Source organism: Ahaetulla prasina, chromosome 2 (assembly GCF_028640845.1).
Source record: "Ahaetulla prasina isolate Xishuangbanna chromosome 2, ASM2864084v1, whole genome shotgun sequence".
In the NCBI taxonomy this organism is placed as follows: Eukaryota; Metazoa; Chordata; class Lepidosauria; order Squamata; family Colubridae; genus Ahaetulla; species Ahaetulla prasina.
The window spans coordinates 252,525,257-252,550,961 of NC_080540.1; the positions used below are offsets into that span (position 1 = coordinate 252,525,257).

Here is a 25,705-nt window from a genome sequence, read left to right on the forward strand (position 1 = left end):
TCCTGTACTAGTTTTATCTAATTCCTGTTAATTTTAATGATTTTAATGATTTTTATATTTGTGCTTTTTTTGTATTGTAAGCAACCCAGTCACTTTGGACAAGTGGCATATCAATTTAATAAACAATATTGTTATTTTTTAATCTGATAGTTGCTCTTGACATGTAAATTAGGACATCATAAAAACATACTTTATCTGGCAATGCCAACAGAACAAGAAAAGTGCACCCAGAAATAGCAAAACGTGCTGACCCAAACTGTTGCATAGTGTAGCCACCCTTAAAATTCGGCCCAGTTCTTGGCAGCCCTTCGTTCTGCCGGGTGTTTGCCGCTTCCTTCACCTCCTGGAAAACTATGGCCGCGATTCTTGATCACTTTGGTGAAGGCAACTGGATGTATGTCAGTCTAACCAAACCTACAGCTGGGTTTATACTTCTCACTGGACAATTACGAAAAAAAGTGATTTCGCTTTACCGGAAGGGGTTAGGTGAACAAAGCCTTTGCCAAACCTGGTTGATGGCTTTTGTGTGGGAACCCAGCCACTCTGGCTTGTTCAACGAACTGAAGTTAAATCAGGAATCCCCCTCCCCAAAAACTCGCTCGAATCTAAACTGCATGCAATCTCCCGTGAAATTTGTTCATGGGCGTTCTCTGCCTCCATCACCCCGTGAAGGTCTCTGCGCCCCCTTCCCACTCCGCTCGTCTCCCTTTCACGATATGGTGCGTTTCTGGGTCAGTGCGCCGAATCTCATCCGCTCCGCCTGCTCTCCCCGCCCCCGGCCAGCCGTCTTGGGCACCATTTTTCCCCCCTTTTATATCAGGCAGAAGAAACAGGCGAGGCGGCAACACATGCTGCCTCTGGTCGCTCTCCCGGTCTCCTCAGATGCCCTCTGCCGCCGCCGCCGCCGCTTTATTATTACAGTATGTGGCCGCGCTCCTCCGCCTCTTTCCCCTTCTCCCCGCACCCCTCCAGCTCAGGTTTGGCGCCAAGCCGTGGCTGTGCAGCTCTTTGGCCGGGCTTGATGCTTGGCAGCCCGCCAGCCAGCTCTGCTCTTTATTATTTGTCTGGAAAGCAGCAGCGGCGGCGAAGGGGGTAGGGGCTTGGGGAACTAGGGGGTTGATCGACAGCGACGTTCACCAATGGGTGCTCTCTTTTGACCCAGCCTTGGACTCGGGCGGAGAGGTAGTTCTGGGCCTCTGACACAATAATTAGAAGGGAGGGGAGGCGACCTAGCTCGAGATCTCCCCCTTTCTGCCAACCTTGCCCTGCTGCTGGGTTTCCAGCATTCCCTGGTCCGTGCCTAGCGATTGGTCGGGTGGCTCTAGGGCTGCTAGACGGGAGGAGGAGAAGGCAAGGAAGGGAAGCGGGGGTTTCTTCTTGCTATAGATTATTGCAGACTAAGCAGTCTGGCTCTGCAGCAGCGAAGGGAAGGGGGAGGGTGTGTACAAGGGCGCGCGCTCGCGCGCTCTAGAGAGCAGGGGAGAGCTTGGCGCTGGGCCAGCTACCATCAGAATTAGCTCATTGTTCAATATAACTAGCATAGACAACCAAAGCCTGAAAGAGAGCGAGTTTTTCCCCTCTTGCTGCTGCCCCCACCCCGTTTCTCCCCTCCCCCGTTTTCCAAGGCTGCACTCAGAAAAAGGTGCAGTCATTCCTTCCCACACCCCTTACCCAGCCTTCTCTCTTCCCCCTTCTATAAATTCTTTTCTATAGCATGCTGCCCCTTTTAAACTCACATTTGTATTTCAGATCATGTAGAAAGGAGAGAAAGTGAGAAGGGGAATTTGTCGTAAGTATATGCATTTTATCCCCAATGCAGAATCTTTTGAAAAGATTTCTTCCCTGTTTCCCCCCCCCCCTTTCTTTGTCTGGTTTCCTTTCCTTTCTGGAATATCCTTTCTACCATTTCTCCTCTACTTTATTGGGACTCTAGTGGAGTCGTTGGGATTTTCCCTTTTTTATTCTTTGCTTGCTTTGTGGTTCCATAGAAGGCTATATAAAGAAGGGGAAAATACAACATATGTAGATTTAACTCTTTGTCTTTCTATGTAAAGGGAGGATTTAGAAGCTTGGATAGTAATGGTTGCTTTGGGTGTATTTTTAGAAACAGGCAATTCTTCCTGCAACAGCTTTCTACAAATTTGAATGTGCAGCACTAAAGTCTGAAATGACTTCTTTTTTTTCCAGTTATGCATTTTTAGTGCAGATTCCATGAATTATGATCAGATTAAATATGATTTTTAATGGAAACACATTTGGTGTAGAATTTCCTCTCCCCTTTCTTCTAATAAAACCCACCAACCTTACGTTCATTTGCTCAAACCCGTTTAGGTTTTTGCTTAATAAAAGCTGGTTATGATAAAATAGAAGTTTCAGGCTGCATATTACTTTTTAAAAGGAAAATCACTTTGAGGTCAGTGTAACTGTATTCTGCAAACTGTAAATCAGCTGATTGTTTTGCAGCAAATTTAATGAATTCCGAGGCAATTTTTTTGTTGAAGTTCATAGTCTTCTCAGGGAAAAGGTGTAAGCATGTATTTAGTGCTTGAGGTAGGTTATGTAATGCAGTGCCATTTCCAAAAATATCCCCTCTCTAGGCTATTACGTTTTGAAAGTGTGACTGTAATCCTGCAATCTTCATTGAGGGGGAAGACAGCTGGTAGTATGTCTGAGAACAATGGAGAAGCTATGCAGCTGACACAAAAAGCACTATTTTTGCCTTCTCTTTTTTTTCCAAGTAGATGTGATCTAAATCCATGCTGTACTTCAAAGAAATGTGGGTCTGATATGCTAACTATAACATGTTTATTTTGGGTTAGAGGGGTTATTTTTGCAGATCTAGATAGCCTGAACTCCTTTGTGCTAGGTTTAAACCTGTGGAATATCCAGTATACAGTTCAGACTAAGGGATCAGGATGAAGAAAGGATATGAGAGCAAATGATTTTACAAGGTTTCTTTTTTCCTTAACTATTAGGTTATTTGTTTTCTTAAGTCATTGGGCAAGTTGCCTCCTATTTGGTGACATGAGTTGAGTTTTTCTTTCTTCTTTCAATTTTTTTGCAGAGAATTTTCATTTTGCTGACAGTGAATTTCTGAGTCTTAAAAGATTGCAAGAATGGTAAGAATGTTTTAATTAAAAAAATAAATTGGCATATTATTTTAACACATCTTAATAAGACATATTTAAAATGCATGTATTGAGGTTTTGGGGATTTGCCATGCAATGAATAATGCACTTGAAAAGTCCTTGTGAATAGATTTTTCATTTTCAGGAATGGAAGCTTGCAGTCTATCTTCCTAAAATTAGGGTTTTTTGAAGAATTTATTTCAATATATCGTATGCATTAAAGCATGCAACAGGGTTTGTTTTTAAAAAACAAAAACAAATTGCATGTGAATATCCAGTACAGTACATTTTTAAAACAATCATAGTTGACAACAGAAATATCTGATATATTATGATTTTGCTAAAAACAATTTGCTTAATCTTTTGAAAAGAATTGTTTTATCTTTTGACAAGGAATATTTGACATACTTTTGTAAAAAAAATGAATTTTAATTTCCAAAGTAGACTAAATTATCTACATGGTGTATTAATGTTTGCATGAAAATATACCATTTATAATGTGTTTTCCTTTCCTGTAATACAATACTACTAAGATTATTTCTTCTTTTTATATTTTTTCATATTAAATTGGTACCCATAAGGAATTTTTATTGCAATCTCTGATGCCAGGATTATTATATTATTATATAATAATAATAAAATCAAAACAGTGACCCAAGACTTAGTATCATGTGTACTAATCAGTGTAATTGAGAGAATATCAGTAATATAAGTTATATAATGGTATAGATAGTCCACTTTCCCACTTTCCTTGTAAAAATAGCAGTGTAAGGGAATACCTATTATAAAATTTGGTAAGCCATTTTGGAAAAAGTTGGAAGTGCTAAAGGCAATCTCTTTGCTGTACTAATTGTTTAGTGATAATGTCATTAGCATCAGAAGAAGACACTATTGATCACCCTTGAATTAACTTAGTTTGCCATAAACTCAATAGATTAAATCTGACCTGTATTACATTTATATTGTCACAAAGCTTTACAAAATAGAGGCAAAAAGCAAGAGATTTTATAAATATTTTAATGTGAACTAGGAATGACATTGCAATTGTATGCATACTTCACTCTTTTCATATTTGAAACTCTTGTTTTCTTAACAAATACGAACTGGACTGGTTTGTGTTACAATGTAATAAAACTAAGAAAACATAGTAGGTGTTTTTTTTCCAGGACCAACTTTCCAGAAAACATAAAGAAGAGTACTTTTCAAGAATTTGTATATGCTCTTTTCCTTTTGAGGAGGTTTTTTCCTTATCATTTAATACATTTTTTCAATAGAAAACTGAAAGTCAAACTTGTTTGTGCATATTAAGTTATCTCTAAGTATGTCAGCACCTCTGGCAACTGGAATTCTAATTCACACTGCCTTTCAATGCTTCTCCTCCCACTCCCTAAAAAAATCCACTTTTTTATTTGTTGGAAGTAATGAAGCTGCAGGAGGAACAGTATAAGAAAAACTTATATTGCAGAAACAGAGCTTCACTGGATGATATTAGATATATTTTATGGTTATTTTAAGATTCCTTCAGTTTACATTTTTTGGAGTTATGTTACCCCATTAGACAAGATTCTTAGTTTAGTGAAAGCAAAATGGCTACTGAGAATTAAAATTGGGATGACAAAATCTCACTACCCAGCAGGAGTTAATAAATGTCAGTTGAACATGCTTGTAATAAAACTAACCACAGCTATGTATCTGTCCTGACATAGCTGCATATTAGCTAATGCCATACAATTTTCTAGAATTTATATTTGTAGAACAATTATTTCTTTAAAAGAAAAGTTCATATCCTAAAAAGTTATTTAGAACTAGAACTTATCTATTGCATTAGAATTATTTATAGGTGAGATAATACTATAGTGCAATACTCTTCTCATAGAAGTAAGCTCTGTTGAATTCAGTGGCTTATAGATTGTAACAGAATCACAGGGGTCCAATTTAATTCTACATCATAAAAATTGCTTTTATAAAATTGCCTAGTTCATTAAGCCTGACATCTTATTCACAATTTTTTAATTCTATATCAAATTCAAGTTTCTTATTATTTTGGTCATCAATTTATTCTCTTATCTGTACAAAACTTCATGCAAATGTTTAGTTGCCTCCAGAAGACCGAGGAACACTAGAATTCATGAGCATCTCTTCATATGTTAGTCTATATTTCACCTAATAGACATTTCCTAAAATCTGGATAAATTCAGAAACATCTCGAAGACACTGTAAGAACCATATTGTTCTTATTTATTACAGTTGCTAGATTTTTTAATATTTATTTATTTATAATATAAAGCCACCCGGCTTGTACCAAACTTTGGGCAACTCACAACCAAAAAATAAAATAGCACATTTTTACAATAAAAATATTAAAACCAAAAGGCTTGGCACCACAGCTAAACTTTCCCATTCATCTCAGCAATCTCACCCTATCCCAGCACTTGGGAGATAAAACTAGGCTTGAGTGTTTTTCAAAAAGTTAAAGTGGGGGGAGGCTGCCATGGGGAAGGCATATTTCCTGTGACCCAAAAGTTTTAAAGAAAAGGACTAGGTGTGTGCCTACCCTATTCAATCTAGTAGGATGGGCATATATCCTTAGGGAAGGCAGCTCCACAGATTACCTGGTCTTGTGCCATATGAAGCTTTAAAGTTAATACCCAGCACTTTGAACTGCACCCAGAAGGAAATTGGGAGACAGAACAGCTTGTGCAACAAGAGTGCAAGATGAATGAACCTAGAGGCACCCATCACTTGCTGCAATATTTTGGACTAGTTATTACTTTAGAGTGGTCTTCAAAGCCAGCCCCAAATATAACAGACAGTATTGCAACAATTTAGATAGGACATGACCAGGGCTTGAGTTGCCATAATCAAGGAATCCCAGTCCAGTAAAGGGCACAGTTAGGGCACAAGGTGACTCTTTACAAAGACCTGCCTAGCTACATCTGCCACCTGCTTAGGAGTCCTGAGTCTATGTGGATCCACAAATTGACACCAGCTTAGTCCAGGGTAGTGCCACCCAGTTCAGAGTAAAAAGTTAATGTAGGCCAAAGATTGAGAGCTATTCTGTCTTGCTGGTGTTGAGTTGAAGCCAGTTTCTGCCCAGTCTCCAGGCAATTGTCCAGCACTCCGACAGTATCAGCTACCTGGAGTGATATATAGCTGGGTATCATCAGCATACTGAGCTGCCCCAGACATTTCATGTAGATGTTAAAAAGGAAAGGCAAAAGATTCAAGCTCCGAAACCCCTGCAAACAGTGCCTTTTGCTCCCAACCCCTGAAACTGGTCCTGAAGGATAACATTGTAAATGGTATTGAGAACCACTGAGAAATCCAGGAAGGCCAGAATAGTTGCATCACATTCTTCCTGAACTCAAAGGGTCATCTACAAGCACGTCCAATGTTGCAGTGCTGTGATATGGCCTGAATCCAGGCAAAAAAGGGTGCAGTTAATCTGTTTCATCCAGGTCCCTTTGTAGCTGAGCACCAACTACAAATGTCCACAACCTTCTCTATAAAGATTGTTGGAGATTACATGAAAATTTTCTAATACTATTGGATCCAAGGATGGCATCTTGTGAAGGAGGTACACTACTGCCTTCTCAAGGCAGGCAGTATCCTCTTCTCCCAAAAAGAAGCATTAAAAACAATGTGGGCCAAGCCATCTACCACCTCCCAGGAGGCCTTAACTAACCAGAATGGGCATGGATCCAGAACACAGGTAGCTGAGCACACAGTCATGAGGAGCTTTTCTACCTCTGGATCAAATGGTTCAAATTCCCCCCAGGTAATGGGGTTTAGACTTTTTTATGTATAAAAAACAAGTTATTTTATACATAACTCAAGGCAGCGAACATAACTAATACTGTTGCCTCTTATTTTACACACAGCAACAACCATATAAGGAGGGTTGGACTGAGAGAGAGCGATTGGCCCAAATTCGCCTATCCAGCTTTTATTCCTAATGGAGAGATAGAACTCATAGTCTCTTGGTTTCTAGACCAGTGTATTGTATTGTATAGATCAATTAAAAGAAAATATGGGAAGTTCTGATATGCAGGTAGAAGTGTTGGTATAAAGAAAAGGTAAAGGAGTCCCTGCGGATTTTATTCTGTTAGTCATTGCCGACTCTAGGAGGTTGTGCTCATCTCTCTTTCAAGGCTGTTGAGCTAGTGCTCTCTGACGACATTTCCACAGTCATGATGTCATGGAGCACTATTACCTTTCCACTGAAGTGGTACCTATTTATCTACTTACATTTGCATGCTTCTGAATTGCTAGGTTGGCAGGAGCTGAGGCGAGAACAGAAGCTCACCCCATCATGCAGCAATCTGCTCTCGAATCCCAGCTGCTGGCTATTCAAGCCGACAAACCTGGTGTCTTAACCACTGAGCCATGGTGCTGCCCAAGTGTTGGCATAAATTCACTGTTTCCTTGTCCTTTTTGGTTTTGTCTGGTAGAGATATTAATGCAAAGTGTACTTTGATTTTTTTGACATGGTTTTTGCATTTATCTGAAAAATACATAACAATTTCAACAAGCATCCAAAGTGCACAGTAGTACACAATTCATGCATTTCAACTTGTGCTCTTGGACAGAAACACAAGTACTAATGTAATTCTTCAGTAATTCTTTTTCTTCTCAGAAATTAAAGATTATGCTTTAAAATACTATGCCCTACAATCTCATATAAACTGTAGATACATTTTTGCAACTCTGTGTCCTAAGCTTTAACTTACGACTTACCTTCTGAGTTTGTGCTGTGTTCCAGTTCTTAGTCTGCAGCTTTCACCCTTTTTTCCAATTATGCAGCTGTGCATCCCCTGTGGTTTGACTTTCATCCCTGGCTATTATTCTTTGGTGTTAGTATTTCTTTTTGACTGATATTCTTTGATTACATTTTTATATCCAAACACTGATTGCCAGTAAAGCTACATATACTACTACGTCTAGTGACTGGTTTTAATAAAACCTGATCAGTCTTGGTTCTCCATAGGCCTGATCCATTGGAAATTGTCCATCACACAAGACCACATTAACATGCAGTATTTGGAGAAATTCACATTCAACGTATCTGAAAGCTGTATGTTCGCTCTTTCATGTGCAGTCTCTCTGAGCATTCAGAGTTCCTTCCCAATTTACCAAATGGGATCCTCTTTCCAGAAGATTGCAGGAACTGATGCAGACTCTTCTTATATGCATAGTCTGCATTTTATCAGTGAGCTCTAACTCAGCCCTTCAAGTTCAATGTAAGTGAAGAAGTTATGTGTAAACAAGACTGCTTTTCACTCACTAAGTTCACATCTGCAAGAAATTTCCTGAGGATATCAGATACTTGTTCATATTATCTGTATATCGATCCTCCTGACAATTTCTCCCATGGTTATATGTTAAAAATGATCAGAATGTCAACTTGGTAGTTTGTTTTACAAAACAAAAATGCAAAAAGTATGAAGGATGCTTTTGAGATTCAGAGGAAAATTTATACTGGTTTTAGTTACTTGCGTTTTTTCCAGTCTGATAATACGGATATTTAGTGGCTTCAAATATTAGATGCAAAGAACCAAGGAAAACTGTATAGTAGAAGAAAGTAAGTGAAATATGCAGAGCCAGAGAAGAGGAACCAATAGAAACGCAACAAGCATTCATCATGGAGACCTTTTGCAATGGCATTCACTCTTTTAGTCCAAAAATCAGCCACTTGCTGCTGAGCATTGATTGCTAGTATAGAGTACACGTAATTGAGCCAAAAAGTACACTGGCCTAATTCTACTGAGGAAAGCTACTATGAGAAAGCATACTTGTCCTTAAAAGTTTGCCATCAGCTCATAGGTAAATACAGACACACTGAAGTTGTAGATAATTTTGTTTGCCTTGTCCAATTTAATTCTTCAGTTGATTAAATCTGAGCCTTAAAATCGGATCTGATTGAAACAGACTATATGCATTGTAAAATAAATAAAAAGAAAATGAACCTTTCAATATTGATTAGTAGTAATTCAGATATAGTCAGGTTATTGAGAATGGGGAAAAGGTATAGATTAGTATTGGAGGAGATCTCTTATCAGTTTCAAAATACAGGAGAATTTTCTGCTGAGATTCCTACTTTATAAAATGTTCTACATGGAGTACATGGCTCTGTCAAAAAGAGAGTGGCTTTTAAGTGGCCTTTATGAGAAAGTTAAAATTTGTGTTCCGTTAATTATGATCTTGGTTGCCTACATGTGACCTCCATAATGAGTTGCTCTGATTATTTTGTAATTATTTTTTTATATTGTTGCATCTCTCTTTGCATCTCAAACACTGTTCCTGAAAGGAGCAAAAATAATACAGCTTTACCACTAAATTTTTGGTGGATTTAAAAAGAAAAAATAACGTTTCCTGCTGCAAAAAAGGCTCTTGTCCTTTAAAGGTCACAAGTATTTATATTAGATTAATATTTTGGAGCTAGTATTTTAGGCAGTTGCCTAAAGTAGTGCTTGACTTAGGACCAATCACTTAGCAATCATTGGAACTTACGATGGACCACAGAAAAGGGACTTAGAACCCAGCTTTAAAGTTCTGATGTTAACCTCCCTCCCAAACAGGTCACTGCATTTTGGTACTTTGCAACTGGCCACATTTATGGCCATTTTCAATGCCTCCTGGTCATGTGACCGATTCTTATGCCATTTTTGTTGGAAACTGGTATTTACTTCCAATTTCCAGCAAAAACTGCTCCACAGTAAACAATGGGTTTACTTAATGACTGTGGCATTCACATGATCACAATTTGGGCTCTTGGTAGCCAGTATGCATTAACCAATTGCACTGTCCTGCAGTCACACAACTGCGATTTGAAACATTTTTTGCCAGTTTCCACAAAAAATGCCATTAGTTAAGCTGGATTTAAATTTATGACTGCAGGGCTCAACTTACAACAATCATAACAATGATCATAAAACCCGGGTCTAGTCATGTGATGACTCAACTTACAACTTAATCACAGAAATTCCCAATTGTGGTGTAATCATAAGTTGAGGACTAACTTGTAGCAATAGGTCCATGATGGCGAACCTATGGCATGTGTGCCAGAGGTGGTACGCAGAGTCCTCTCTGTGGGCACGTGCAGCTGGTTTTCACAGGTGCCAGAGTGCCAAAAAACGGCCCAAAAAACTGTCAAAAAACAGGTCTTTTTTGACAGTTTTCAGGCCATTTTCCAGGCTGTTTTTAAAAACAGCCCGAAAAGTGGATGGAAAACCGCCTGGAAAACGGCCTGAAAATGGCCCAAAAAATAGCCTAAAAAATGGTCTGAAAATGGCCCGAAAAATGGCCAAAAACACTCAAAAAACATGCATGAGTGCACCGGCCAGCTGCTCTTCTGGTTTCTGGTGCTCCAGCGCATGCGAAAACCAGCTGGCCGGCGCACACATGCGCATTGGCCAGCTGGTCTTCAGATTTCATGCACATGCACATGCACACACGTTCCTGTTTGGGCACTCAATGCCGAAAAGGTTCACCATCACTGCAATAGGTCAAGAACATACAGTAGATTGTACTCAGTTGTGGATTGTTGGTCTCCAGAACCAAACTGAAATCAGCTGATAATTATCTACTGTACTAGCTCCTTGTTCCTGTTAAACTACAGGCAGGTACCAGGTTAAGGTTCATCTGATTTATGGACAAGCTACCAGTTTTCAGAATACAACCTATTTTCAGCGGTTCATGAAAATATTGCACAGTTTTAAGGGTTCATCAGCTTGAAGGAGAAGAAAGCTGTTCACTATTTTCAGTAACAGACAGCCCATTTGTAAATATGAATTCTGACTTAAAATGTGATCTAAGGACAGACATAGCAAATGGATCTCGTTCTTAATCCAGGAACTGCCTATACTGCATATTCATCCTAAGTACTATGACAAGACACAAGCAATGAAAAAGATAACATTGCTATACATCAAAAACACCTCAGAAACCAGCAACAGACTATTACAACCACATGGCAACTAAACAAGCCAACTAAACCCTTCAGAATCTTTAAACCAAAAGCCCAAGAAGAAAAAACAGGAGCTATCTACAACATATAGGGGTAAGGTCTGTTACGACCATTCTATAGAATAGACAGGCAGAAGACTACCAGAACACATCCATGGACACCAAACTAGCACTTGAAAGATAAGACTAGTAGTTCCATGTCTCCCTGAGAGTCTCATTTGGAAGCTCTAGAGAGAAGATAGAGGGAAGAACTAGAACAAAAGAACAATAATCAAGTGAAGACAGTATAGGATACTGTCATGGCAACCTACAATTCTAAAGTTCTTTTATTAATGAAGATGTGCATTATTACTCTTTGTAATTACTTTCCCCAAACAGACAAAGCTCATTTTTATTATCTAGCTGGCTGTCAGTGAAGAAAAGTCAATTAAGTTCTCGCTCTGGATTCTTCTGAATGACTATTGAAATAGAATTAGGCCACTCTAGTAGTTGGCATAAGTCATAGAACACTACAAGATTAACTGGAACATTTCTGATAGATGGCCATATCTGTTTGTATGTCAAATAAATTTCCTAGTTGCATTTGAAAGCAACATTAAACTACAGCATGAAATATATTTCATTCAACAAAACAAAAAATGAAGATTCGGGAGCATACCATACAGAGGGATTTAAGTTACGACACCAGTTATAGATGAATATGACTAGAAGGTCGATCCATTATGGCAGTATTGTGAACTAATTCTTGGGAAGTTTATATGTGTAGCACATATAGCTACAGGATATGTTGTAGTTTACCCTAGAACATGACCCCACTGGTGTCCGCGAGAAAATGTTGGTGGTCCGCAGTGCACCCGGGTGGAGGAGCTGCTCTGGATAAGCAATGGCCAGTCCTGTAACTAGAGCTCTGGAATATGGGAATGGCCAGGCAGCTCATGGTGGGGCTGTAAATCTCCGCCTTTGAGGGAGGTTCGTGCAACTTGCAACTTTGCAGCGCAGCCCTCGCTGGCTGGAATGAGGTAATGGTGCAAGGGGGGGCGGTGCAGGCGGGCTGAAGCAATGAGTGGCGGGAACCCTGGGCTGTTTCTTCCCCCAGCTGTAGCTTCCTGTCGGCTGAATCCACCAGTGGCTGTCCCCGTCCCTCGCCCTCCCTTCCCAGTCACTCCTCACCTGGCAAGGGAAGGAGAGGGGGGATGGACATTCATTCCATATTCCAGAATGGGAGCAAAGCTTCGTCTCTTGCTGGATCTTGTGGCCGTTTCTTCCATCCCTTGTTGGTGTTCCTGCACCTCAGTTTCTCGGGGGGACGATTCACTTCCTCGCAGCCCCAAGATACTGGCTGGCCCATGAGAAAGAGTGGGAGAGAGAGGAAGATCCAGCAAGAGATGAAGCTTCGCTCCCATTCTGGAATATGGAGCAAATCTCCATCCCCCCTCCCCTTCCCTTGCCAGGCAAGGAGTGACTGGGAAGGGAGGACGAGGGGCGGAGACAGCCACTGGTGGATTCAGCCAACAGGAAGCTACAGCAGGGGGAAGAAACAGCCCAGGGTTCCCTCCAACCATTGCTTCAGCCCGCCTGCACTGCCCCCCTTTGCACTATTACCTCATTTCAGCCAGCGAGGGCTGCGCTGCAAAGTTGCAAGTTTCTTCCATCCCTTTTTGGGGTTCCTGCACCTCAGTCTCTTGGGGGGATGATTGACTTCCTCTCAACCCCAAGACACTGGCTGGCCCATGAGAAAGAGGGGGGGGGAGAGAAAGAAAGGGGGAAGAGAGATGAGAAAGAAAGAGAGGGGAGAGAGAGAAAGCGAGAGAGAGAAAGAGAAACGGGGAGAGAGAAAGAGACTGGAAGAGAGAGAGAGAGAATGAAAGAGAAAAAGACAGAATGAGAGACAGAATGAAAGAGAGAGAGAGAGAAAGAGACAGAGACTGAAAGAGAGCAAGAGACAGAAGGAAAGAGAATGAGAGAGAGAGAAAGAACGAGACAGAAGGATTCAAAGAGAATGAGTGGGAGAGAGAGGAGGGAGAGTGCCTGAAGGACCCCATCCCATCACTGGGAAGTCCAGGCACTTCAGCAAGTGGTGCGCTGGATTCGTATTAGTGGTCCGCGGGATTTAAAACTATGAACTTGGTGGTCCCTGAAGTCCAAAAGGTTGGGGACCCCTGGACTAAAGGACTTAGGGATTCATTTGAAATCTCCATCCTGTAAACATTGGAAAGACAATTCCATTTTCCACTACATTTCTCTTTAACCTTTTACTATGCTAATTTTCTCCTTATAGCTTTTTAATATAAAAAACAGATCTGCTTTTTCTGCCCTGTCTAAGCATAATTGGTGGGGAAGCCAACAGGGAAAGTTAAAAGTCTCCCCTGCTTCCTTACGTAGTGTGGCAGCCTGTTAGCCTGTTGCCTTAATCATATACCAAGCTGGCTTTCTAAAAGTCATTAGTAGATGTGATGACTCGGTGTCTTGAAGCCGTTCGGGTCTGGATGGGGACGAGCAGGCTCCGACTCAACCCATCCAAGACGGAGTGGCTGTGGATGCCGGCATCCCGGCACAGTCAGCTTACCCCATTGCTGAATGTGGGGGGCGAATCGTTGGCCCCCAGGGAATCGGTGTGCAATTTAGGCGTTCTCCTGGATGCACAGCTGTCTTTAGAAGATCATTTGACGGCCGTCGCCAGGGGAGCTTTTTATCAGGTCTGCCTGATTCGCCAATTGCGCCCTTTCCTGGACCAGGACTCGTTATGCACAGTCACTCATGCCCTCGTCACTTCCTGCCTGGATTACTGCAATGCTCTCTACATGGGGCTCCCCTTGAAGAGCATCCGGAGGCTCCAACTGGAACAGAATGTGGCCACGCGGGGGATTGAGGGAGCGCCTCATAGCTCCCATGTAACACCTCTCCTGCGCGGGCTGCATTGGTTGCCGGTGGTCTTCCGGGTGCGCTTCAAGGTGTTGGTTATCACCTTTAAAGCGCTCCATGGCATCGGACCGGGATATTTACGGGACCGCCTGCTGCCGCCAGTTCCCTCCCATTGTCCGGTGCGTCCAGTGCGCTCTCACAGGGAGTGCCTCCTTAGGGTGCTGTCAGCCAACCAATGTCAGCTGACGACCCCCAGGGGAAGAGCGTTCTCTGTGGGGGCCCCAGCTCTGTGGAACGAGCTGCCGGTGGGACTCCGTCTTCTCCCTGATCTTCGGACCTTTAAACGCGAGCTCAAGACTTTCTTTTTTCACCAAGCGGGGCTGGCCTGATTGATTGATTTTAATATTTGGGGATTTTAGCGGGTTTTTAACAGGGGTTTTTATCTTTTGTATTTTTTACCTAAATAGTTTTAAGTATACAGCAGTTTAATTAGATTTTTAATTTTGTTATGGTATTTTAAATGGTTTTTGTATTATTGTCGTTTTACTTGCTGTACACCGCCCTGAGTCTTCGGAGAAGGGCGGTATAAAAATGTGAGTGAATGAATGAATGAATGAATGAATGAATGAATGAATGAATGAATGAATGAATAAATAAATAAATAAATAAATAAATAAATAAATAAATAAATATTCAATGTTACCAAAGCAAAGAATGGATAAAGAACACAACTCTGGCTTTAAATGTTTGTTGGGTTATATAAAGCATGTTAGTTAAGACAGTAATTTTTAATTATACAGTATACAATATTTTTTATTGGCCAAGTGTAATTGGACACACAAGGAATTTGTCTCTGGTGCATAACTCTCAGTGTACATACAAACAACAGACAACAAAGTAGTATAATAATAAGATATCAATAGTAGAAGCAGGAGTGAAATACTATCAGTTCAGACTGGTTCAAGTAAACCGGTAGTAATAAAAGCTACCAGTTCAGGCGAATCAGTAGTAAAAAATGCTACCGGTTCCAACGACCGGTATTTCCGATGATCAGCTGTACTGCGTGATTTATATTTGCTAGAAAGCAGGAAATCCTGCTTTCTAGCAAATTAAATCATGCGCAGCTGTTTCCCCCCCTCGCTATTCTACTTACCTTAGAAAAGGCTTCTTAAGCCTCCTTTTTCAGTGCTGTGTGGTAGTGCCTGCAATGCGCCTGTGCACAAAGTGCATGTTTGGTGCGCACCGTGCAGCGAACTGGTAGCAGACCTTGGAGGATTTCACCAATGAGTAGAAGGTAATAGGAAAGATGAGAAGGATAATAGTAATACAGCCCAATTACTTCGGTAAATATTCTTAAATATAAGACAGTGATGTCGGAATTAGATGTTCAGCAGTGATGGCATGAGGGGAAAAACTGTTTAGTTGCTTTTGGATGCAATGCTTCCCAAGGGGAGGAGTTAAAACAGTCTATGTCTAAGATATGAGGGGTCTGTAGATTCATGTAATATTATCTACTTTAACTGGCAACAGCTGTCCAGGATTTAAGTCAGTCTATCTCGGCTGTACCTTGCAAATGTCTTCTTTGAAGCTGGGATACAAAGCATCAGTTTTACCACTGATTCAAAGCTTTAGCCTGTTTATAGATTAGTGAAGAATTAGAGAAAAACAGGATCAAGTTAAGCAAAAAAGCATTGGTATTTGCATGAGAAGTGTGTCAAACTCTTAGTGCCTAAGCCTAGGGCTAGGCCCTTACAGATACTATCTTTGTGTTTTTAATGATCAATTATCCAAAGACAAATCATGACAACTGCTTGTTTTATGTGATTATTACCTATAGGTTTATCATCCAAGGTTCACAGTCAGCCAGAAACATATTCCAATGAACCATGGACATGGAGGATTTATTAAGGTATTCTTGTTTATATATTACTTAAAATCTTTCCTTAAGTAAAAAGGCTTTAAGGTGTAGTATTAGTTGGGATTATTTTACAATTTTAGAGAATGAATGCTGAAAGTATTGTGTGCATGAAAGCGTATATATGCACATGGACAACTACATATATAACAAAATGCAAAAACATTTTTGAAAACTTTGCATATTTGTATGTTACCATTAATATTCATATATTACTTGGTCTCAAGTAATGTATAACCAATTTAAATCTTAGTAATAAATTAGTAATAAAACATAGGTTTGTGGTTGCATTATAGATGAATAGTAAATATTAGTCTTCTGGGTAACTTTAAATGTATTGTAAGACAAGTTTCATCTCTCAGATGTCACCCAGTGGCAATATTTACAGACAGCACAACATTGTTTGGACCAGAAGCATTTTCAGCTCCTGAGACACTGAAATAACACTTGTTAAATCCATTAAAACTAAAAAAAAAGCACTATTAGTTTCTATTGATATTTGTTATCAATAAATCAGTTTGACATATAGATCCTAAAATAAGTAGAATAAAGAATTAGTGGTCCTGTATTGCCTAGAAAAAGGGACAGTATTTTAACTTTTATAGAAAAAGTTTCACTAAATCTCAGATCATGACTTGCACAACAAAAAGTATTTAGCATTGTTGGAAGAAATATCCATCTGGGTTCAGTTCCAAGTGGGGACAAAGACACTGGAAACATGGAGGCTGCTTGAAAAGATGGTTTAATGGTGGCCAGGATCACATGGCTTGAGATCCTGAACAGAAAAGGGCTGAGATCCGGTGTGCTCCCTGGTTTTATGCTTTTTCTGAGCTTTGAACTTTCTGGGGCACAGGAAGAGTATCCTGATTGGCTGTCAGACTCCCAGGGGGTGGGGGTCTTAGCTAGCCTTGCTGGCTGATGTAACCTTTCCAGGTGCCATGTGGTGAAATGGGTAGAGGCTAATCCTATCATGTCCTGAGGGCCATGTCTTAATCCCATCACCCTGGAGCTGAAGGTCTTCTGTGTTGTAGATAAAATGTCTTTTGTCTTTCTGGGGCTTAATAGCCAAAGGTGGGGGCCGCTTTCCAAGAGCATGTTTCTCCTTTTCTCATCCAGGAAGGTATAATATTCTGCTTTTTTAAATATTTCCTAGAATATGTCATTCTTCTAGGGGGGGGGTGCTAAATTCCTACAGCATTTCTTGGACTACATTACATTGGTATAAAAAAGGACTATGAAAACCAGCATTTTGTTTGAGATGTAAAAGAATGATATTTCTTTAAAATACACATTCAATGTTTCAGTTTTGAGAGATTTTGAGATTATATAAACATAAGCAACAAAAGATACAATTTTTTGCGAACTACATAACTAGAACCTTGGATTTGACAATTGGACAATGTAAATGAATTCTACGTGCACTTATGCCAAAATTTTGCATTTTGGAAATATAAATATATGGCCCCTGTTACTCAGTGGATGAGGGCTGATTGTCCTTGCCACCTATGAGCAGATTATAGATATAGACTCATGTATGGACAAATATAATGAAATACAGAACTGCAGTAGGTTAAAAAGAGCCATGATAGTTATATAAGTGTGTGTGTGTGTGTATCTATAGATAGATAGATAGATATAGATACATATATATATATACGGTAGATGCTTAAATAATAATTAAGTTAAATAACTATATATAGAATTGTAAATATTTACTGTTAAAATGATATTTTTTTGCTTTTACTTTTGTTGTATCGTTTAAACTTTCTTTTAAAAGCACTTATGTATTTCTTTTTTTAAAAAAACCATATAGGTATCTATAAACAAATCTTTAACCCATCAGTCATTCAGTTCTGTTCAGCCAAAATCTATTCAGGGTTACCAGAGATAATAGCTTATCTATTTTAACCTGAATCATCATATAAACCAACTTTATATTCATTTCCTTTACTTTTAATAATCTTGATCATTAATTCACATAAATAATGTCCTAAAAGTGGATTTCTTCTCTTTTTTCTTTGTCTCTTCTCACAAAATTCTTCAAAACTTTTAAGAATCCTCTTTTGTAAATCCAAAATAAGAAAATTATCCAGGTCACTGTTTTGATTTGGTGAGACATCAACTGGTTTCATCTGTAGTTGCAGTGTGGTATCACCTTTCACATTATTCCCATACTTCATGATTTTTAAACCCACTTTCAAATCAGCCTTAGTGCTATTCAGTAAAAGTTGCTCTTTTTCTATAACAGCTTCCAAAGACAGTCTATTTATAGTGGCAGACATTTTTCAAATAACTTCTGGGTCCATTGTTCACAAATATCCTTCAGTGCAATCAATGTTAAAATATTTTGCTCTATTTTGTATTAGTAATCGAATGCAAGTGCTTTTCTTTAATTGTAATCTTTCCTTCTGGTTCTCTCCGCCCTCTAATGTTGAATCTTCCAAATCCCATCTTATCATATTTTTAAGTATTAAAAACAACAATATTTTCTCGTGGGAAGAATTCCTACAATTAGTTTCAATATCTTATTTCAAAACATTTGGTTTTTTAGTGTGTTTGTAACTATCTTAAATCAATGTTCTAATCACCCTCTTGTATTAAAACAAATTAAGAAAGAAAAAGAAAAACTTAAAATATATATAAAACTTCTTTGAAGAAAACTCATTTGGTATGGTGAAACTTATCATTAGAAAGGTTCCTAATATGGAAAAAGCAATTAACAAGCAGTTTCCAAAAATCATTAAGGAAGAAACTTTGTGGCACAGTATCCTTTTGAAGGAACCAAATTGTGTTTTTGATTGCAATACTGACCCTACATCTGCCAAAGTTTTAATGTGCGGGAGAACTCTGCTTTGTAGTCTCCTTGTAAGGAAAAACTGGAATTAATGTGGGTGACCCCAGTTTGTCCAGAGAGGAATTGTGAAGAGTTGGTCCATTTACTGGCTCCTCATTCCATCATGGTCATCTTCAGTTCTCCATATTCTTTGCCAGAAGTTCCTATATAAAGAGAAAACCTTGACTATATAAACTCTTTATATATTTCTTTTTTGTTCTTTTTTCACTTTCTACTTTTTTAATCTTTTTTTTTAGTTTCTATTCTTACCATTTTAATTGTAATGTTCAATATAATTATTATAAAAAAGAACATAATTCCATTTTGTCCATATTTAATAAATATTTACTGATGGCTTAATATTTTGGGAATGAAATTGCTACCAAGCATAACAAACTGGTTAAAAAGCAACTTGTTTATACTCCTAGAATCCGTGTATATTCCAACTGTGAAATACAGATAGTTTTGGCTATCGGTGACCATTCAAAAGCATACAAGCGCTTCTGTGGTTGTAAATGTGGTCAACCTTCCAAGCCCCTGAATTTTGATCATACGGTTGTGGGGGGCTACAACAGCTATAACTTTGGTGATAGGACATAAGTACCCTTCATTCAATCCTTCCATAACTTTGAATGGCTGCCAAATGAACGATAGTTACTCAAGGAGTACCTGTACTTAATATGGTTTATAAAGTATCAGATTACATTACATTTATTTAAGTTGGAAATTGAACATAATTGGACATAAGAAAATTAATGTACTTTCTTGGGGATGTTGGCGGGCCTGATTTCGTGCTGGCTGCAAAAATGGCAATTGATAAAGCCATGACTCTATTGGGTCCTTCCCACCATAATACATCAAGGTTATGTCTTGGCATGATGCATCAGAAATGTAAAGGAAGAACATGGTTCCTGGATTCCGACCATTGTGCATTGTTTTCTTGCCTTTAGTTTATAGAATATGTTTAAAAGAGCAGGAGATGAATGAGTCATGTACGATTTTGGTTATGGTTGCAGGAAAGAGGCAACATTTCCTCTGTTTGTGAGGAGCTTCAGAGTCAATTCCTTCCATCTGTCTTGCCCAATTTATATTAGGCTTTCTAGTCATGCTAATTCCTTAGTTTATTATTTTATTCAGGATTGGACTCCTTTAAGTGTCTATTTTTGAAGAGGCTAAGAGGTTCATTTAAAAATCACATTGCACCCATGCTTCTGGATTAACTGAGTAGGAAAATAATTGTATACCATCTTACTGTTTCCCTGTGATTTTTCAGCTTCTTTTTTCCCCTCCCTCTAATTTTGTCTATTGTTCAGGATGGGTAAATGAGGAATGCTACCATTGCAACAATTCTGTGGGATTCAGTTATACTTCCATAATAAAGGCTTAGGCTCTACGGGCAAATTATATTACAGATGAGCCTAGTAATGTCAGAATTAAAGCTTTAATTCAAAGGAATGATCTATAATCATGATGGCGAACCTATGGCACACGTGCCAGAAGTGGCACGCAGAGCCATCTCTCCGGACACATGAGCCATCGCCTGTTGCTCTTCCGGGTTCCAGCATGCTGGTCATCTGGTCTTCACTTGCGCAGGAGCGTCGGAAACCAGAAGAGCAGCTGCCCAGTGCGTGTATGCATGCCGGGAAGATGATCTTCCTGTTTCCTGGTCTTCTCGGGCAGCCCGCAGTGTTTATTGGCTGGGTGGCTGCTCCTGCCAGGGGTGAGGCAGTGGTTCTCACACTGCTACTTCTGGCTGTGATGCTAGAGGAGGAGGAGGAGCCGCCATCAGGGAGGTGAGCTGCTCCAGGAGGGCCAAAGGAGAGTGCACCTCCTCAGCATGGAGACAACGGGGGAGTGGCTGTGGGGGCTGGCTGGTCGCTCCTGCCCCTTATCCTGTGGCCGCTGCTGCTGCTCTTCTGGGGTGGCGGGGCTGCGCAGGAGCTGAGTCTGTGTGGGAGGAACATCTGTCTGGCGCTAGGATAAGAGGCATGCTGACCGGGAAGCGGTCACGCTCCCTTGGCAGAAGTGGCAGGTGAACTGTGCTGACTTGTTCTCGGTTGCGGGCTGGAGGGGGGGTGCTTCATTGACACTCTTCCAGTTTCTGGCATGTACATGCGCACTGGCCAGCTGGTCTTCATGCACGCATGCATGTCAGAAACCAGAAGACCAGGTGGCGGTGCACATGCATGTGCCAGAAACCGGAAGATCATCTTCCCGGTGCACGCATGCACGCTGGGTGGCTGGTCTTTCAGTTTCTGGCATGCAGGTGCGTGCTTCCATTTCAGCACTCAGTGCCAAAAAGCTTCGCCAACACTGACCTAGAAGCTTCGAATATACATTAAAGTTTCTAGGCATTACCTGCCATCCAGAGAAGATAAAGTCTCCCTTTAGCACTTCAGCATTATTCCTGGAGTCTACATAGTTTATTTGACAACGTATCATAATGCTTTTCCATTGTATTCTTCCAGATTGTCTTCAATTTCAAGTACTATAGTTTCTGAATGGTCACTTCCAAGTACTCATCTGGTATGACCCTGCTTAGTTTTTTGAAAATCAGCCAAGGACAGTTAGCTGCTGCACCTTCCCCTTTAGTATACAGGGCAACAAAAAAGGACTTTTGAATCTTGGGGAAACTGGAGAAGCAACCTTCTCCAAATGCAGCCTTTGAATCAGAATCATAAATTGTAAGGGTTGGAGAGGATCCAGTGGCATGAACAAATATTTTATTTATATAACAGATTACTTTATTTATATATGCAGTCTGCCAATGAAATAGGAGAAGTAATGGCAGTTAATTTCTCTTACAGCCACGGACTGTGCCTGAGTGAGAAATGAATGGTCAGTCTGTTCATTTCTTGTCTCCCTCAGACTACACTCCAGGCATCACTTCTGTTGCTATGTCTCCCAGAATCCCTCAATGTGTCACCTGGGATTGGGGTATGGAGAGAGACTGCTTAAGAGCAAGCTCACTAGGGTCCTGGATTCCCTTCCATTATTAGGTTCTGAATTGTTCATAGGTTTATTAGAAAACTCCCCAAGTACCTACCAGAAACAATAAGGTGACTCAGGAAGATCACTGCAGTTGGTCCAATCATCCCTGGAAGGCAGTCATAGTGGCAACCACCAGTCTTTTCTGGTACTTGGGGAGTTTTCCAATAGAAAATGATCTGACCACAGTAACGAGCTAATAGGAATTGCATGGTTCATGTTCAAGATTAGTTGGGCTAAGTCTACGGTTCTCATGGAGACCATGAACTCCTGAGTGCTTCCTAGCCCAGCATCTAGCCCAAAGACCTGGTCAAATAGCTCAGGGATTCTTCTGGGCAGTAGAATAGTCAATATATTAATACCATTTCTAGCTTGTCCCTGTGACCTAATCTAAGATAAAGACATTCACACCCCACTTCTTCAAGAGCAGACTCCCTGGCTGCAAATACAGTGACTTTAAAGATGAACACACCTGAACGCACATTGGCTCTGGCACTGAGGTTGATAAAGGATCAAAGCCTGTGAGAACAGATTTCGGTGAGGGCACACAACCAGTTCTCAGTAATAGACGCCAAATCTGCAGATTTGTTTACCACCAAATTGTGAATAAAAAAAATCTTACTGTACCTGGGGGAATTTAGAAACAACAGTTTGAAGCCTAGTAAGGCAATAAGGTGTACATTAAGCTGGAACTGTGTATTGGCACAGATTTACTGGTCTCCATTATCCTGTAATGGCAAATTCAGTATTTCCTGCCTTACCGTTGCAGATTCATTCACAACTGGATTATCCTTCTGTTTTAATGTCCAAGAGCCTTACATAGGATGCAGACTTACAATTATACCATTCTCTTCCCCAAACAGTACATAGCAGGTATTAGTAATTTGGCTGGGCCAATCACCCTGGCCCCTTCAATCAGCACACCTCCTTCCAACACACATCCCAAACAATCAAATTACCAAGAACAAACACAGCTAACCTCTCTCTAAAGTGCAACTGTAGAGCCTACCCCTCAACCTTCTGCTGTATGGAATCAAACCTGAACTCATTCCAAACATAGTAATAAGATTCACAAACTCTTTTCTTCACACTAATTGAAATATCTTAAAACTGCCTATTAATTAATGGTTAAATTGAGAAGGCAACCACAACAAGATCTTATCTTTAAAACGTATAGTTGGAATAGCTTCCAATATCAGAAATCGCAGAAATTAGACTGGAATCAGATAAATAATAGAATACAGGCGTTGGAAATTATCTAAACTATTCCCGGTAATACTGTCTCTATAATCAGTCATTCACTTCTATCCTCTGGACCATGTCCTGTGTCTAGAAGAGGTGAAGAAAACACCACCTGTATCTCAAACTCCCCCCCACCCCCGGAATTCTGAACGTTTTTTCCATACCAATTAATATACTTATAAAGCAAACTTTAGTAGGGTTGTTTGAATATCCACTATACTTTATTAAGTACAAACAAGTTTCTTATAATACTTCTATTAAAGACTTCATCAGTTTAAATGGTCCGCAGACTATGTAAAATAGGACTTTATCATCAATGGTGTTTGGTCAAATTTTATACAAAGAAACAAACTGAGCAAAGAAGTCTGTTGAAAACAGCTCAAGTCATTCAGTTTTGTGAACACCATATATTATGAAGGAACAATAAAAGAATAAATGGGCTTTTAAAAATCAGAACTTAAAGAGGCCTGTTTTGTTTTTCACAGAGGAGGCATATATAAATGGCCATATGGAACAAAACTGTATTTGCAGATCCTAGAATAGTCACATGGGATTTTTATCTCATGATTGTATGGCAGAATTTCAGGATTGCAATTGTTTTTACAGCTGAATAGGAACTGCATAACAGAGTATTTTGTCACACTGCCCAAATCTTTAGTCTATCTGTGCTTCTTCCAAGATTTAACTCTGCTTCTATATCTTCTGACAGTAAAGAAACATATATGCTACACAGGAACTTGCTTAATCTGAATGTGAAGAAAGTACTTATCATGTATAGATCAGCCATGGTTATCTATACCCAGAAATTTGAAAACTTAAAAGAACCACATTAAAAAATTAAAATGAAATCACATCTCCATATTCTTTTGGTTAACTGTATGAACTATTTCATAGCTGAAATGTTCTAATTGGAATTATAAGAACATCTTTTCTGGCTTCATAATGGATCATTCTGAGCTGAGATTCTCTTGATATGCTTGAAATGGCTCATTTTAATGTTGGTACTAATGTTTGGGTGGGAGAACATGTTGCAGTTGATTGTGAGATATGAGTTTATATTGAGGAGGTTTTGTACAAATGCAACTGATTTCTTCTTCCTTCCTCTCTTATATAGGACAATCTTCCCATCCCAAAGGAAGTTAACCGCAAAAAGAATGAGACCGCTCTGTTCCTGACACCAGCGAATGGCTCTGGACACCATTTCAACAAAATCTATTACCTCTCTTTTTAATCATTACTCCTCATTTGTATTAAATATGGTGTATGGGTGTTGATGAGGTCATCATGGTGTCATATATCGGGAATTGTTTCTTTGTAAATCATAAGAAGAAAAGTACGGGACTCTGAGCCTTGCTTTAGAGAATTACAGTGGAATATATGTACCATAAACCGGTTTTTAACCATTCTGACTCAAGTAAAAGCTCTCAGAATTTCACACTGTGAACCCAAGTTTACAAACACTACAGGTGGGCCTTCAGGCCTTGTTCTACCACAGCAATGTCTTCCACTAGCCAAAATCAACTGACCACATGCAACTGGTAAACTGCTGCCTCTCCATTTCCATGATTCCTAACTGCTTCTTGCAGAGGCTGAGAGTCCCCCTTTTATTTCATTTTAGATGTAACAAGCCTAGTAGTTTATTTTCATCAATTGTCTGTATATCTCTATATTTTATCCATGTACTCTTTTGATGTATAGAAGTAGTATGAAACTCATGGTTTCCTTGTGGTAAGTGACTGAGATGCTGCCACGGGATTTGAGACACTGATGAATGGTGCTATTTTGGACTTTAAACATGCTCCTTGGCAAGGTAGCTCTGATGGAGTTATTTTTAATTTCCATGTTCTAAGAAGGTGTTGGTACTTTGTTCTCGTTCTTTAGACTGGACTGACTTGTTTCTTTGTGTCTTCAGTGTGGCTTTCTTATTCAGTGTTGTAGGGTGAGTAATTCCTAATATAGCAAGTAAGGAACTGATTCCCACCTGGGTATGTTCACAATCTTGCATTGATAGCGGGAGCAATCACAAAACTGTAATTTACTACAATTTTTGTTTCTGCCATTCTGCTTAGTAATTTGGTTGAAGAACAGCAATAATTTTTTATGATCTTTAAGGGTTTTTTCTTGTCTTTTTTTTTAATACATTAGAAAGACATATTTTTTAAACGGGGGGTTTAGCATGTTTTTAATATCATCTTAAAAACGGATTAAATTTATTGTTTTTAAACATGCAGAAATGGGAACTCTTAAAATAACAATTAAGGTATTTCCACAGTATTTCCAATATGTGGATTTTACAATTTTGTTCTTGCTCCCAGGAAATTAGGAAACAATTTTCAAAACAAAACAATGTCATCTATTCATGGAATGTTGTTGTGTTAGACACAGTCTGGGAGCCCACCTTGATTTTTTATATAACTTCTGTCTTTCGGCTCTTCCTTTTACTGGACAGATTTTGTCCAGAACCATTTAGCTTCTGACTGTTAAATGCCAATGCATGCACTGCACTTCTTAATTTTCTCTCCCTCTTCCTCCTACCCCATTCTTGTGCACATTTTTTCTAGTAGTTTAGGTAAGTCAATTGTGCTGTATATACATGTAACAAAAAACAGTATTCAGCAGTTGTGGCATTTATGTATAATTGCAGTTGTGTACTGCTGAAAATGTTGGCTTTTGTAACAGTGTGATCTTTAATAATGCACTAACACTCAATGTATTTTAGCTCTTTTAGTAGGATTTGTTCAATAAATATGCAAGCTCTAAGAGTAACCAACA

The 25,705-nt window shown here is 39.5% G+C and overlaps 1 long non-coding RNA gene across 1 annotated transcript; it reads left to right on the forward strand.

Moving 5' to 3' along the window:
* The first annotated feature begins 1,402 nt into the window (after positions 1–1,402).
* Positions 1,403–25,705, forward strand: LOC131189753 (uncharacterized). The gene is made up of 4 exons (XR_009153118.1): positions 1,403–1,789; positions 3,065–3,119; positions 15,793–15,864; positions 24,048–25,705. It is a non-coding gene; the product is annotated as an uncharacterized LOC131189753 (long non-coding RNA).